The sequence below is a fragment of the Delphinus delphis genome, chromosome 13 (assembly GCF_949987515.2).
Source record: "Delphinus delphis chromosome 13, mDelDel1.2, whole genome shotgun sequence".
NCBI lineage: Eukaryota > Metazoa > Chordata > Mammalia > Artiodactyla > Delphinidae > Delphinus > Delphinus delphis.
In genome coordinates this window covers 64,373,970-64,388,492 of record NC_082695.1, presented here as the reverse complement: position 1 = coordinate 64,388,492, position 14,523 = coordinate 64,373,970, and the positions used below count along the sequence as shown (strand labels likewise).

At 52.6% G+C, this 14,523-nt stretch overlaps 1 protein-coding gene across 3 annotated transcripts in view; it reads right to left on the bottom strand.

The window, feature by feature from the left end:
* The window catches only part of CTIF (cap binding complex dependent translation initiation factor), a 310,526-nt gene extending 296,454 nt beyond the window's left edge, over positions 1-14,072 (bottom strand). For all 3 annotated transcript variants that reach the window (XM_060029013.1, XM_060029015.1, XM_060029014.1), the window contains exon 1: positions 13,846-14,072. The gene's annotated coding sequence lies outside the window, so the exon portion shown is untranslated. The remainder of the gene's footprint in view (positions 1-13,845) is intronic.
* Positions 14,073-14,523: the final 451 nt, after the last annotated feature.

Genomic DNA, 14,523 nt, shown 5'->3' with positions numbered 1-14,523 from the left:
GGAAAGTGCTCATGAAGCACTTTAACACAGTAATACGTAACAAATGTTAGGTTTTTAAAGTTATTATTGGATTGCCCCAGGGTTTCAGCAGAAATACCACCTGTTCAATCCCTGAGTTGACAGACATCCACCCCCACCCCACCCCCAAACACAGCAGCTCACAGTGCAGAGTCCAGGTTCTGCAGTCACATAGGCCTGGATTTGGAGCCTGGCTTTTATAACAAAATAGCACAAACTGGGTGGCCTAGACAAGAGAAATTTATTTTCTCATAGTTCTGGACACTAGAAGTCTGAGATTAAGGTGTCAGCAGGGTTGGTTTCTTCTGAGCCCTCTCTCCTTGGCCTCATAGATGGCCACCTTCTCCCTGTGTCCTCACATGGTTGTCTCAGGTGTCCTAGTCTTAATGTCCTCTTCTTTTAAGGATACCAGTCATATTGCATCAGGGCCACCCAAAGGACCTCATTTTACCTTAGTTACCTCTTTAAGGGCCCCATCTCCGAATACAGTCACATTCCAAGGTCCTGGGGCTTAGGACTACAACATACTTTTAGGGGGGACACAATTCAACCCATAACAGCATGGTGGATTACCTTTCTTCCTCTTTAGGAAAGGAATATGTAGAGACTCACAAATCCTTATCCAGGGCACTGTGCTGTGCCACACTGAACTGGTTTGGAATCTGGAGAGATGCCCAAAGTGAACAAGTACCTCCCCTCATTCTACAAATACTCATTTTGCTTTAAAAAAGATCTGTGTTCCTGGAGCAGGGACCCTGTGGCAAGCACTGCCCTAGCCCTATGGGAAATCCACAAGTGACTCAGACCAGGATATGATCTTCAAGGTGCTTATGATCTCAGGGAGCAGATCAGGCAAGAGCCCAAGGAAGGATGGGAGTGACGCCAAGGGCTAAGTGTGCTAAAGATGTACAGACCGAAGGCTGGGATGGAAGAGGAGGACAAAACTGACCATACAAGCAGAGTATAGAAGAGCCCAGAGGGCACTTATTCGCTCCAGGGGACTGCGTGGTCTTCCCTTGGCCTGAGCTCTTTGTTTGTATCAACAGAAGGGGATGATGGTTTGGGGAGGGGAAGATGGTGTCCCCCATAATCTTCCCGTGGCCTACATTCCCCACGGCCAGAGTTCTCAATTAGCAGGGGCAGGAGAACTGACTCTGCAGGATCCAAGGTGTCCAAGCCACACTAAGAAGCAATTTCCTCCCTCAAACCCCACAGCTGCCAGCACAAGTGACTGCTGTCATGGACCAGCCAGAACCTCGGCCCCTTAGGTATCTCCGGTCCTGCTGTCAGGGCCACCACCAACATAAGTTCCCTCCCTCTCCCTCCCTCTGGACAACTCTGTCTGCTCGGCTTCTCCACCTGGTCCCGGGGACCAGAATGCAGAGGGGCCACTGGGGGAAGAGGACATAGAACCTACCTGAGACCACACAAAAGACCTCCACGAGACACCTAGGGTCCTACACTCCCATATCACCTATAGGTTAAGAAATAATAATTACTAGAAAAGGCAGGATTATAGTGAAAGAAAGAAGAGTAGTTGCCAGAGCCCAGGGGGTAGGTTTGTTTCCCTTATACCTCAATTATATTATAAGAAATTGTTTTATAAAAAAATATATCTCAATAAAGCTGATATATCCCCAAATGAATAAGTAAAATCACAATGAAACTCGGTGAGGTAAACAATCATTGCTTACCTACCCATGACCCCCCTCTCCACCTCCTCGCAGGCACTTCTCCCTCTTGCTATAGATGAGGCAGAAAACTCCAAAACTTGCTTTATCAGCCTCCATGGTGAGGTATCGACCCATTTCTCTTCAATGGAACTTGATAGTAAATTCTAGCAGGGGGATTCTGGGCAAGGTTTTCATGCTTGATACATTAAGACACAAGGATGGTGCAGCCTCTGTGGAAAATGGTATGGAAGTTTCACAAAAAAACCTAAAAATAGAACCACCATGTGACCCGGCAGTTCCACTCCTGGCTATATATCTGAAAAAAACAAAAACACTAATTTGAAAAGATACATGCACCCCAATGTTCATAGCGATATTATTTACAATTGCCAAGATGTGGAAGCAACCTAAGTGTCCATCAACAGATAAATGGATAAAGAAGATGTGGCATACACACATACACACACACACACACACACACACACACACACACACATACACACTGGAATACTACTCAGCCATAAAAAAGAATGAAATTTTGCCACTTGCAGCAACATGGATGGACTTGGAAAGACAAATAATGTATGATATCACTTATATTGGAATCTAAAAAATACAGCAAACCAGTGAATATAACAAAAAAGAAGCAGACTCACAGATACAGAGAACAACTAGTGGTTACTGTGGGGAGAGGGAAGTGGGGAAGGGCACTATAGGGACAGGGGATTAAAAGGTACAAACTATTATGTATAAAACAAATTAAAGGATATATTGTACAACATGGGGAATATAGCCAATATTTTTAATAACTATAAATGGAATATAACCTTTAAAAATTGTAAATCACTATATTGTATACCTGTAACTTATATAATATTATATATCAACTATACTTCAAGTAGAAAAAAAAATTTTTTTTAAGACACAAGGAGAAACTCACCTTCCTGCCTGCCTTCCAATACAGTTACGTGAGAATGTGATGTGTGGAGCGGTGGGAGCCATGCTGTGACCATGAGGGGTCAAGCCTGAGCCAGAGGCCAATGTGCTGTAAATGGTTGCCTGGAAGGTTAGAATGAGTCCTTAAAATTATCACTGACCCAATGAATTAATCAACTTTAGAACCCCTACATTCAGACTTCTGGCTAGATAAGTCTATAAACATCTTGTTTTTTAAGCCACTGTTAGTCTAGTGCTTTTACCTGCAGCCAATAACATCCTACAAACCAGGTGGTTTTCATCTCCCCAAACTTCCATCGCCAACCCCAACACTGAGATCATAGTGAGATATATAAGATAGAATCTTGTGGCTGTAAACTGAGACCCATCAGAGTTCTCAGTCCACAGTCCCCACAGATAAAGCTTTCCTCTCTAGCCCCAGAAAAACAGGAAACAGATGCCAGTTTCTCTTGCAGCCAAGCCCCTCCCCTCCATTAGGTCTACGTGTGTCCTGTAGCACAAAGGACTGATGACACATGCACTCGCCCTCCCTGGCTCATGTGGCCATAAGCCCCCATTTGCCCAGGACAGTCCCAGTTTATATCTGTGTCCTGGCATGATTACTAACGGCACTCCCTGTCACTCTCAAAAGTGCCTCCATTTGGACAAAAAATTATAGTCATCCTACTTCTGGCTGCCTCAGCACACTTTTTTTTGCTCTTTACCCAGTACTTCTCACACCACACAAACGTGGCTATTCTGTCTTCCCCACCAAGATGAAGACAGGAAGTAGGGACCCTGCCAGGTTCGTCTGAATTCCTCCGACCCACTTCAGGCATCTGACGCATGTCCGCTAAACCAAACCAAATGTTAACGGAGGTAACAGGCTTAGGGTAAAAGGTTTGAGGCAGGGCTTCCCTGGTGGCGCAGTGGTTGAGAGTCCCCCTGCCGATGTAGGGGACACGGGTTCGTGCCCCGGTCCGGGAAGATCCCACATGCCGCGGAGCGGCTGGGCCCGTGAGCCATGGCCGCTAAGCCTGCGCGTCCGGAGCCTGTGCTCCACAACGGGAGAGGCCACGGCAATGAGAGGCCCGCGTACCGCAAAAAAGAAAAAGGTTTGAGGCAAACCAGTAGAATGTGAGCATAAAGAACAATTTTTGGAGGGAGAAGAGGAGAAACTGGGTACTTTCCCAGAATCCCTGCCCTTCACCACCAGGCCCTGTCAGGAGCGCACATCCGGGTATCCAGCTGGCTGATGCAACCTCGCGACAAAGGCAACTCATGCTCCTCATAACACAACACGGCACCTGTCAAATATATGAACGTCACAGATGCCAGCCAACCTGTGAATGCAAAGGATTCCTCAAAGAGCCCGGGGCCCTGCAGACAGACACCAGTGGGACTCCTGGACCACACATGTAGTGGCCATCCAAAGCCACAACAGGTCTGAGGTTTCAAGTTTCCAGGGGAGATTCTTCCCCACCCCAAATCCAGGCCAAGACAGACAAGCTCCCCCCTTGCATGCTGGGAAAAACACTGTCATTGTCAACACCATCCTGTTTGGTGACACAAGATGCGGATTGTCCAGCAGGCCACCTTCTTGATCTCTCATGGTTCAAACTTGTAAGCATCTCAGCAAATGACCCATGAATACGGCAAAGGCCTGTGGGTTCTCAGCTCGTGGTGAGATCATGACATTGCCTACCCCAGAGGAAGGCCCTATAAGGGAATAGCACAGGAATGCCTGCCCCACCCACTCCCGGATGGAACCACACACATTCTTTCTGAATAACTTTAGGGCTCAATTGTCACAACTACAGTAAGGCATTTCCCCGGCTCTGCTGCCCTTTCTCTCTCCCTCACAGAATTTACTTTTTTTTTTTTTGAAACCCCACATTTGTTTATTTATTTTTGGCTGTGTTGTGTCTTCGTTTCTGTGCGAGGGCTCTCTCTAGTTGCGGCGAGCGGGGGCCGCTCTTCATCGCGGTGCGTGGGCCTCTCACTATCGCAGCCTCTCTTGTTGCGGAGCACAGGCTCCAGACACGCAGGCTCAGTAGTTGTGGCTCACGGGCCTAGTTGCTCCACGGCATGTGGGATCTTCCCAGACCAGGGCTCGAACCCGTGTCCCCTGCATTAGCAGGCAGATTCTCAACCACTGCGCCACCAGGGAAGCCCCAGAAGTTACTTTTATTTAGTAACACATACCGACAACACCTAGCACTGTACCCAGTACCTAACAGACACTCAATAAACGTCAGCTCCCTGCATCAGATTCCTGAGTCACTCACTTACAAACTGAAATGTATTCTGGGTGCTGGAGGAAGGAACTTGCTTCTCTAGTCTGGAATCTGAAAAGCACTGAGCCAAAGCTTCTCAGAACTTCTGCATCACAGCCAGCTCAGCAAACCTTACATCTCATCTTCAAAATCTCCCTCTTTGCTAAGGAAGTTAGGATGGAAGTTGGCTGGATTCTCACAGAATCTTAGCTCGACAAATTAAGGCCCTTCCAGCAAAAGCGAGCAAGATGGTGAAAGGCCTCCAACGCATCTCTCACCATAGCCCATGGCCGAAGGGGCGATGGGTGGAAATAGCCGGGCAGTGCCTGAGGCTCACAGGAGGCCTTCCAGCTGCAAAAGCCTTCTAATGAGGGAAGGCACTGCCTCGTGAAGCCACGTACTCCCGGCCACGGGAAGCCTCTGAGCGAGTGCTGGTGGAGACAGGATTCCCACACCTGGTAGGAGACCCACTTGGTGACCTCTAAGGTGTCTCCCAAGTTTGAAATTCGAGGTACTCAAGCCTCTGGGCTTAGGGCAGATGATGTGGCACACAGTCTGGAGGGACCCGGAGCTGCTGGAATCTGCACAGCCACCCTGAGGAGGAACCTGGACAGACGCCTTGTCTGTAACGACCTGGCCTGAGTCAACAGCGGGGGGAGAAGGTCTGACCTTCCCGGACAGGCCCGTCTGCAGGCTTCTGCTGAGAGATGAAGCCCTCGGGCAGATGCAGCCCTTCTCCACAGCCATGCACACGCCCTCAGCAGTGTATAAGTGTCATGAAGGCCCTTTTCAAAGGTTCCTGCCAAGGTCTCTTTCTCCTTCTCCTCACTCAGCCCCCCCCCCATCCCCCGGGTCCTGCAGCATCTCTCCAAGGTGGAGACCCAAGTCAGTGAAGGGTGAAGAACCCCAGAATCTTCCAGCACTCATGAGATCCTGGAGCCCACAGGCAGGAAGACCCCGGCCCCCAAAGGCTTTAATGTGCTAATTCCCTGGGGACTCCTGGACCACGCGTGTAGTGGTCATCCAAGGCCACAACAGGCCTGAGGTTTCAAGTTTCCAGGGAAGATTCTTCCCCACCCCAGATCCAGGCCAAGACGGACAAGCTCCCCCTCTCCCGCTTCCACGCCACTGGGTGGACGTCTATTCCATCCTCTCTCCAAGCCTGCACACCTTTGCAGGGGCCCGTTTCAGGCAGGGCCCTCCATGCCAACTCCCAGTCTCACCTTGGACCCTGGAGGAGGCAATGCCAAGGGCTCAGCTGCCTTTGGGTCTGAGACCCCTCAACACGCCCACAGCCAAACCCACCCCCAGGCCTGGCCTAGCGTCAGTGCAAGCTTACACTTTGGAGTTTCCTGGGGATTTCTCTTACACTCGAGGAGCTCAGCTCTTCTTTGAAAGGATGCTAGTTATATTTCATACAGCATTTCTAGGTGCTTGGTAGTTGGAAGGTTTTCGAGATTTTTACTCCGCTATGATACTAAAAATATTCCAAATCAGTGTTGGAATCCCCTCTTTGGACTTGTTCACGGGAACCTTCTCTGGCTGACCTCACCCCACACCCCAAACAACAAACTCTGGCCACATCCCCGCAGATCCAAATACGCAGGCTGAACACCTACTGTGTAGGTCCGAGCATTCAAAAATGAAAAGACTGGCACTCTGCCCAAAACACAGCAGCCCTGTAAAAATGCGGCATGGCAGGAAGAGAAGTACCAGCAGGCCTCTTGCATTTAATCTGCAGCCCACTCTTTGTCCAGGTTATTCCAGACTTTTAGTGGTTTCATATTTCCACATCTTGTCTCCCAACTAGACTGCCTTCTCCTGGGCAGAGGTCCAGGTCTCCCCTGCCCTTTACTTACGCCCTGAGGGCCTGGGAAGGGCTCTGCTAACCAGGGATGTTAAAAATGACAAGGCCTCTCCCCTAACTCACTTGAAGGCTTCCAGCTGAAGCGCGCTCCTGGCTGTTGCTGGATCCTGCCAGCCGGGCCTCCAGCATGACACAGCATCCCCGCCTGGCTTCCCTGACGACAGCGGCCCGGCGTGACAAAGGATTCTCTGACAATGGGAGGAAGAGGTCTTCTTATTGTCTACAGCAGTCCCCACGGCAGTCACGTTCAGCAGCAGACCATTCCCCACTCCCAGAACTGTAGCTCCTGCCCACATCTCCTCCTCAGGCTTCTCCCATGAGCACTGTATTGTCTGCAAGACAGCTCCACTGGATTACCCTACCAGCCATTCAAACTCACCATGGCTAACATTAAACTCACCACAATCCTTCTCACCCCCATCAGAGCAGACCTGCTCCAGCCACCAGAAGGGCACTGCCCGGTAAAGGCCGCCATCCACTGAGTCCACAAGGCCAGAAGCCTGGGAGTCACTGGGACTCCTCCCTTATCCCCCAAAGCTAAGCAATCGCGGCCGACTTTACTCCCCAAACGTTTTTAATACGTGGCCTTCCCTCCTCCCCATATGTCTCGTCCCCTGGGACCTGAACGCTGCATGGAGCTGCCTGTTGCCTCATCAGCCCAGAGGCTGCCTCTGGCTCCCAGTCATGCTCCCTTCTGGCCCAGGGCCGAGTGCCTCGACTCTGCTTAACGCCCTGTCCTCCATGCTGAAACGTGACATCCTCAGCCAGGCTCACAAGCTCCTCAGAGCGGGGCTCTGTATGCCTCTCGGCCTTGTGCTTGACTGCCCTGGGGCAGCCCCTTCCTCCACCAGGCAGCCTCGGGCCTCCACGCCGTTCTGCCCACATCCCTTCCCCCTGAAGGTCCTTCTCCGGTCTCTTCTCCTGGCTAATTCCTTTTCATACATTCAGATTCAGCTCCTGCATCATCTCCCTTAGGAAGGCCTCTCTGATCTCTGAGGCTACAGCAGGTGGCCCTTGTCTGGAAGGCAACTTTCTCCAGCACTGCGCTCACCACACATGCTGAATTTAACTGTTTAAGTGCCTGCCTCTCCCGCGAGACAGTGGGTTCTTTGAAGGCAGGAGGGCTGTGCCTGTTCACGGTTGCAGCCCCAGGGTGTAGCACAGAGCTGGCCAGAGAAAGAGCCCAGTCACTACGAGAAGCCCCGTCTGACTGCAGGATCCACCCAACCTCCTTGGTTAGCTCCACCCCGGACCAAGCACACACAATTTCCCCTTCACCCTTTTTGGGCCATGGTCCCAACTGAAAACCTCTGCCAGGTCTGCCACAGCCCCAGACCTACCCTCAAATTCACCTCTTTCATGAAATCATCCCAAACTGGCCCCAGTCCACATATCACTGTTATGATAACTGCCTCCCATACTTTATCCATCCCGCCCACGGGTAAGTTAGCACTTAGGTCTGGCGCCATGGTTGGACATAAGCCAGCAGAGGATACCATGGAGAAGGAGCTCCAAAAAGAAAAGAAAAGAGAAGAAAGAAGCAGCCCCAAAAAGTTCAAGGTCCTCCACTCACACAAGTGCAATGATGATGTGCCGTGGTGGACCACGTCAACTAAGGACACCAGATTTGATCCCGGCTCTACTACTTACTTGTGACTGCGGCATGGCAGTAACCATGGAGGCTCAGTTTCCCCATCTGCAAAATGGGAATAACAACAACAGCCTCACAGGGTATTATAAAAAGCAGATGAAATAATCTGTGTGAAATAGTTCATAAACTGCAAAGCCAACTCAGGTGTAGGGTATTATGCTAGTCTCCAGTGCCAGCCGACCCCCTATCCAACTCCACTACCCCCACCCCCAGTAGTTCTTCTCCTTACTTGAGTCAGGTAAGAATCAAATGAAATATGTGGCTCCTCCTCCTAGAAAAATGCAGGTACGTAACAGCTTTGCAAACCCTTTCAGGAGGTTCCTGAGGACCCTGCCATGGAAAGGGAAAGCCACAGACCAAACTTAAGAGCATTGGAAGACCCCAAGCATAGACCTCTCTCCCAAATGTATGCTCTCACCCAGATTCCTGGCGGCCAAAGATGAAAGATAGGGCAAGGAAGGCCAGGTTTGAAGGAAAGCAATCTCAAGGCTAAAAGACAAATTCCGGGGCCTTTCCTGGAACCAAAGGGAAAAAAAAAAAAAGATGCAGAGTTTTCACTCTTTGGGAAGTAAGAACCCCACTTTTTTTCAGGAAGCATCACAGTACAGAGAAAGAAGATTAAATAGGGCATCAAATTTTAGAAGTTCATGTTCCACTCTGCCAAGGGCTCCCTGTGACTTTGGGCAAGTCATTTCACCTCTCTGGGCCTTGGGGTCTTCAGCTCATCAACAAGGCCCTTCCCAGCTCTGGGTGCCTAGATCTGAGGATGTGTCTGTTCTCACTCTGTTCTGAACCACAGCTCTGGCCTGGGATTAATTCAGAAACAACAGGCAGCTGTCGATAGTCAGCTTGGGGGTAATTCTGAGAGAAGACCACCATCACAGCAGTGCCCTAAGTTAAACTGCACGCAAGGGGAGGCAGGAGGGCACAAGAGCAAAGCCTGAATGTTAGCAGCTGAGCTCAGGTGACCAGCGAGTCAGCAGTGAGGCCCAGAGGTAGAGGATCCCCCTCAAAGAGAACACCGAAAGGGGCTGCCACTTTATTGGGTAAGCTATGCAGAAATGCCATCAGGTTTGGAGAATTGCCCAAAACTGCAACTTGCCCGTCTGTTTTGTACCTCCTGTTCTTTCTCTGGGCTCAGGATTCTCTCCCCATCTTAACCACCACCTCCTGCTTCCTCCTTCATCATGTGAACTGCAAACAACAGAACCTTAAAACAAGGGCAGTGAATGCAGGGGACACGGGTTCGAGCCCTGGTCCAGGAAGATCCCACATGCTGCGGAGCAACTGAGCCCATGCGCCACAACTACTGAAGCCCATGCACCTAGAGCCCGTGCTCCACAACAAGAGAAGCCACTGCAACAAGAAGTCCGCGCACTGCAACAAAGAGTAGCCCCCACTCGCCACAACTAGAGAAAGCCCGCATGCAGCAACGAAGACCCAACACAGCCAAAAATAAATAAATAAATGAAATTTATTTAAAAAAAACAAAACAACGAAACAAGGGCAGTGGACCCCAAAACTGAGATGAAATTGGAAAACAGTGTCAAGGACCCGGGAAGTGAGTTGGAGAATGAATAGATTAAAAAGCAGACTCATATTAGAACATATCCATAGACCTGTGAGACAGAAACTACTAAACTCAGGCAAGGCCTAAGTGAGACCTTGACCAAAGCCACTGAAGACAGCCTATCACAGCCCATCACTGTCCAGCAGAGCTGGGCCAGGAGCACAGAGAACAACTTGTCAGTTCTTCATTGCTCAGCAGACTAAACTGTTGGTTGGCTTCAGGGTCATCTCTCATGAGCTGCCTAACCTCTACAGAAGGACAGACCTCTAGGGCTCACCTGGGAGGTTCCAAATAGTTTGAAGTTCAGAGCAACAAGGCTCTTCTTCCTCTGTTGCTTCCTTCTGCATTTGCTGTAGCACAGGGACTCGCATTATGAGTCCCTTGCAACCAACATATGTGAAATTGACTAAGTCCCAGGGCGAGTGCTTTAAAATATTTATGATTTGTTCCCTCCTGCAGGCTCTGAATCATCCGTTTTCTGCACTGCAAATTAGCTGTTTCTGCGATCCTATCTTTGTGTGCCCCAAACACAGCAGAGTATCTAGACTACAGAAGGTGCTCAACAAACATCTGCTGGACTTAAAATCTTACATTTATCTCCACAGCTAGAAGATGTTTTTGCCAGGCAGGGCCACTATGTTAAATTTTCTTTGTAAGCACTTCAAGATACACAAACATGTTGGTGTTCAATACATATTTGTGAATGAATAGCTGATTACCTGACCAAACCTAGTAACCCTCCAGGCTCTGTCTGAGAACCTTCATGTGCGAGAACTCTGAGAAATACATACAGTTATGGAGGAGCTCTTTGTTCGTTTCAAGGCTTCCCCATCCCTGGAGATGGAGGGGGCAGGTTCCCGGGGGGTTTCTCAGGAGTTATACTTTAAACCCATGGTTTTGGAACCAGTAAGTAAAGAATAAACCTTAGATTCAATAAAGACCCCACGAACACACCCATATGAACACAGGTATGTGTTGCAGAAACATGTATCCATATGTATTTATTACATGCAGGTATACATACTGCATGTATCAAAGCTGACCATCATTCACCAGCAGTAAATTATCAGATGAGTGATAACAACAGCAATGCAGACTTCCGTTTTTTAATACTTATTCTCATTAGGACTGGTAGCAAACCAAGTGTTTTCTGACAAAGAATAAATAGCATAATTTACTCCCTTTCTTGGGTTCAGTATTTCCTGAGGTGCCAAGACCTACACTTTAAGGTGGTCACTATTTAATTAAAAGCCATAGTCTGAGAAGTGAAATCACAGAAACGCCTCAGGCAAGTCACGTCAGTTTTTGAGCCTCAATGTGCTAGTCTGTAAAATGGGGTTAATATCCCCCTACCTCATGGGACCCTCTTAATAAATGCAACGATGCGGTGGGGGACTGCCCAGTAAAGTCATACAAACATATTGCTATTCTAGCAATCTCTTAATCACTGATGACACCGTATCCCAGAATGCGTTACAAAATTACTGCTCCAAGCGCACATTATCCAGGACAGACACTTGACACAGCAGATGAGTTGATCTGTGTGTAAATCGAATCCTGTTTCAAATACTCTAAGGGAGTGTATCCTGTGAGGGACTGGACATCTTCTAACGTCTGCTCGGTGCGTTCTGTTCCACTATGATTGGGTTTTCTCGCACGCCAGGCAATTTTCTCGCGCGGTCCCAGCATGCTCATACCGGGATCCCTGAGGTTTACGGCCCAGACCCGGAGCTGGACAGGAGGAAACAGGCCGGACAGCCTGCGGCCCCTCCCCGCCCTCTGGGCGGCTCCTTCCTCTCTCCTCCAGCTCGGGCGGTCAGCGGCGCTCGTGCTGTGTCACTTTCGCCATCGGAAGCCTCCAGCCGCCGCGGAGCCCGCAGCTCCAGCGGCTTCCTCCCTTTGCGCGCGGGCCCCTAGCCTGGGAGATAATCTCCGGCCGCAGAGACCCAGCGCCGAGCGGACAGAGCCGGCAAGGGCATGCGGCCGGCTGGGCACCCGGCAGCGGCGCAGGAGGCAGCGCGGGGCTGGGCCCGGGGCCGGTCAGGCCGGACAGCCTTTGGCCCCCACTGTCTCCAGGTCGAAAAATTGGGAGGGGGTGCGCAGAGCGCGCTGATTCTCTCCAGGATTTGCGAAGGCGGCAGCAGGCGCGGGCACGAGCACCCACAGAGCGCCCCCGGCCAAGGGTCAACCGAGGGGCGTGGTGGGGGGCAACGCGCGAGCGCCCGCGGCTCCTCCAGGCCCAGCCAGACCAGCCCCCGGCGCCACCGAGTAGGTGGACAGTCTGCCGGATCAGGCGGGCGTCGGGACGCGAAGGGAGGGTTACGCAACCCCAGGGTCTCCCCGGGCCCCCAGCCGCACGACTCCCCTCTCCAAGTAACCCAGGCGCGAGCGCGGACACACACACCACTACGAGCCCTGGCGGGACCGATACCCCGAGCGATCTGGGCCCAAGCGCGTCCCCACGACGCCGCGGTCTGCGGTCCCCGCCCCCCCACACACGCCAGAGCGGTGTGTACACACACAAACAGCTGGGCGCGGGAGGCGACGCCTCACCCCCCGGGTGGGAATGCACACCGCGCCGCCAGCCACCCCTCCCCTTTACACGCCGCAACCCCCTCTCTGCTCACACCTGCCCCCAAACCCCAACCCTAAAAACTCCACGAAACCAAACAGCCAACGCCGCCCACAGGAGGGCCTCAGACTCCCGACTGTCATTTAACGTCAATGGAGAGACGTACCCAACTCAGATGCGCGGTCCCCGGGACGCCTCCCTCAGATGCACCCAGGCTCCAGCATCCGGCCCTCAGGTGCAGCACAGCTCCGCCGCAGACAAGCCACCGCTCCCCCTGCCCGCCGCCCACCCCCACACCCCCACCACGGCAGGCGTCCGGGACAGTCACCTGCTCGCTGAAGGACCCGAGCCGGAACCCGGGTCACCAGCCACCGCGAGCTGGCTTTTCAGAGCCTGTCAACTTAACCCCGGCTCCGCCGGACAGATCTGTTCCCCAGGCCCAATTACACCGCGGCGACAGGAATGAATAATAATAATATATATTTTTAAAGCCAACAGAATCACCGCCGTGGGGCATGTCCAAAGCCGCGACCTCAGTGGATCTACTGATTCGGGTTCCTCCTCTGCTCCCGTCCCCCGCGCCCCCCGCGGCCCGCAGGCTCACCGTGGACGGAGGGAGGGTGCAGCCTGTCTAGACGACAGACATCCCCGCGCCCGCGGGGACGGGCGCGCACACACACACGCGGCCGCCACAGACACAATCAGTCACCAGAGGAGGGAGGGGCGGCGTGGAGATACTCTCTCGGGGTCCCTCCGGGAGCCGCCACCCTACCTCAGTGGAGCACGGCCAGAACAGCTGCAAGTTTGGCCGGTACTAAACCAACTGCTTGATGCAGCAAATGCGGGCTTCAAAACAAAAGAGAGGAATCAAGCTCGCTCTCTTCCTCCCCCCGGGTCGGAATCTGGCACATGACAGCGGCTACACCAAGCGGCTCCAACGCGAGCCGGGCTCCAGCCGTGCGCCCCCCAAGAACCCCCCCTCCTCACTGGAGCTCCAGAGATACGGCTCCCCTACTGGCGGGGAACCCGGCAGGGAAGGGGCAAACCTCGGGAGGGGGAGAGATCGTGGAGTGCGGTCCTCGACAGAGGCGGGGAAGGTGGATGCGCGCCGACTCCTGGCTGCCCCGGGCGCAGGGAGGGGGGAAGGGGGCTAATTGTTTGGGTCGGTTTTCCCGGATTTATCTATAAGCACGCGCACGTCACGCAGCCCTCCTCGCGGGTCCCCGAATCGATAGGCAATCAGAGATGACTAAAAGAGGGGGGCGGACGGGGGGATGCTCACCTCGGGGTTCCTCTGGCCGCCGCTCCGAGCCCTAGTCGGGGGGTGGGGGAAGGGGGCAGGAAAGGAGAAGGGAGGGAGGAGGCTCGGGAGAGCCGACTCCAGCCTCGAGTTCCGCGCGTCCCGGCTGCGGAGGGGCTCCGGCGCCCCAGCGCACAAACCCAGGCGACAGGGGAGGGAGGGAGGGGAGGGAAAGAGGGAGGGAGGGGCGGGTGGGGGAGAGGGAGTAGAGGAACGAAAAAAAAAAAAAAAAAGATCCCCGCTCTGACACAGGGAAAGAGAATGTAGGAGAGTGACGTCCAGGCCCCGCCCTCCCCTCCGGCCACGTGCAACGACTTGAAAGGAAAGAGGGCGGCGGGAGGCCTGATGGGTAATGTAGTTCGCCTTTCTTTACCGGGATGGCGCGCCCTGGAGAACGGGGCGCCGCCGGGACGCCGGGGATGTGCCTGAGCAGCAGAGACAGCCTGTCTGGCTACGCCGAAACCCAACGCCCAACGCCCAACGCCCGTTCCCCTCCCCGCCACGTGCTGGCGCAGCCCTGGGTGGGGACCTCCGCGTGGGGAGAATTGGGGGCTTAGGCGAGATCCAGGCTTGGAGGGAAACATTTGATTTTAGGGACAGGACGGCTTTAAGGATGAGGACTTCCTTGCTTTAAGTGCTAAGTCCGTCCTAATGGCAGAT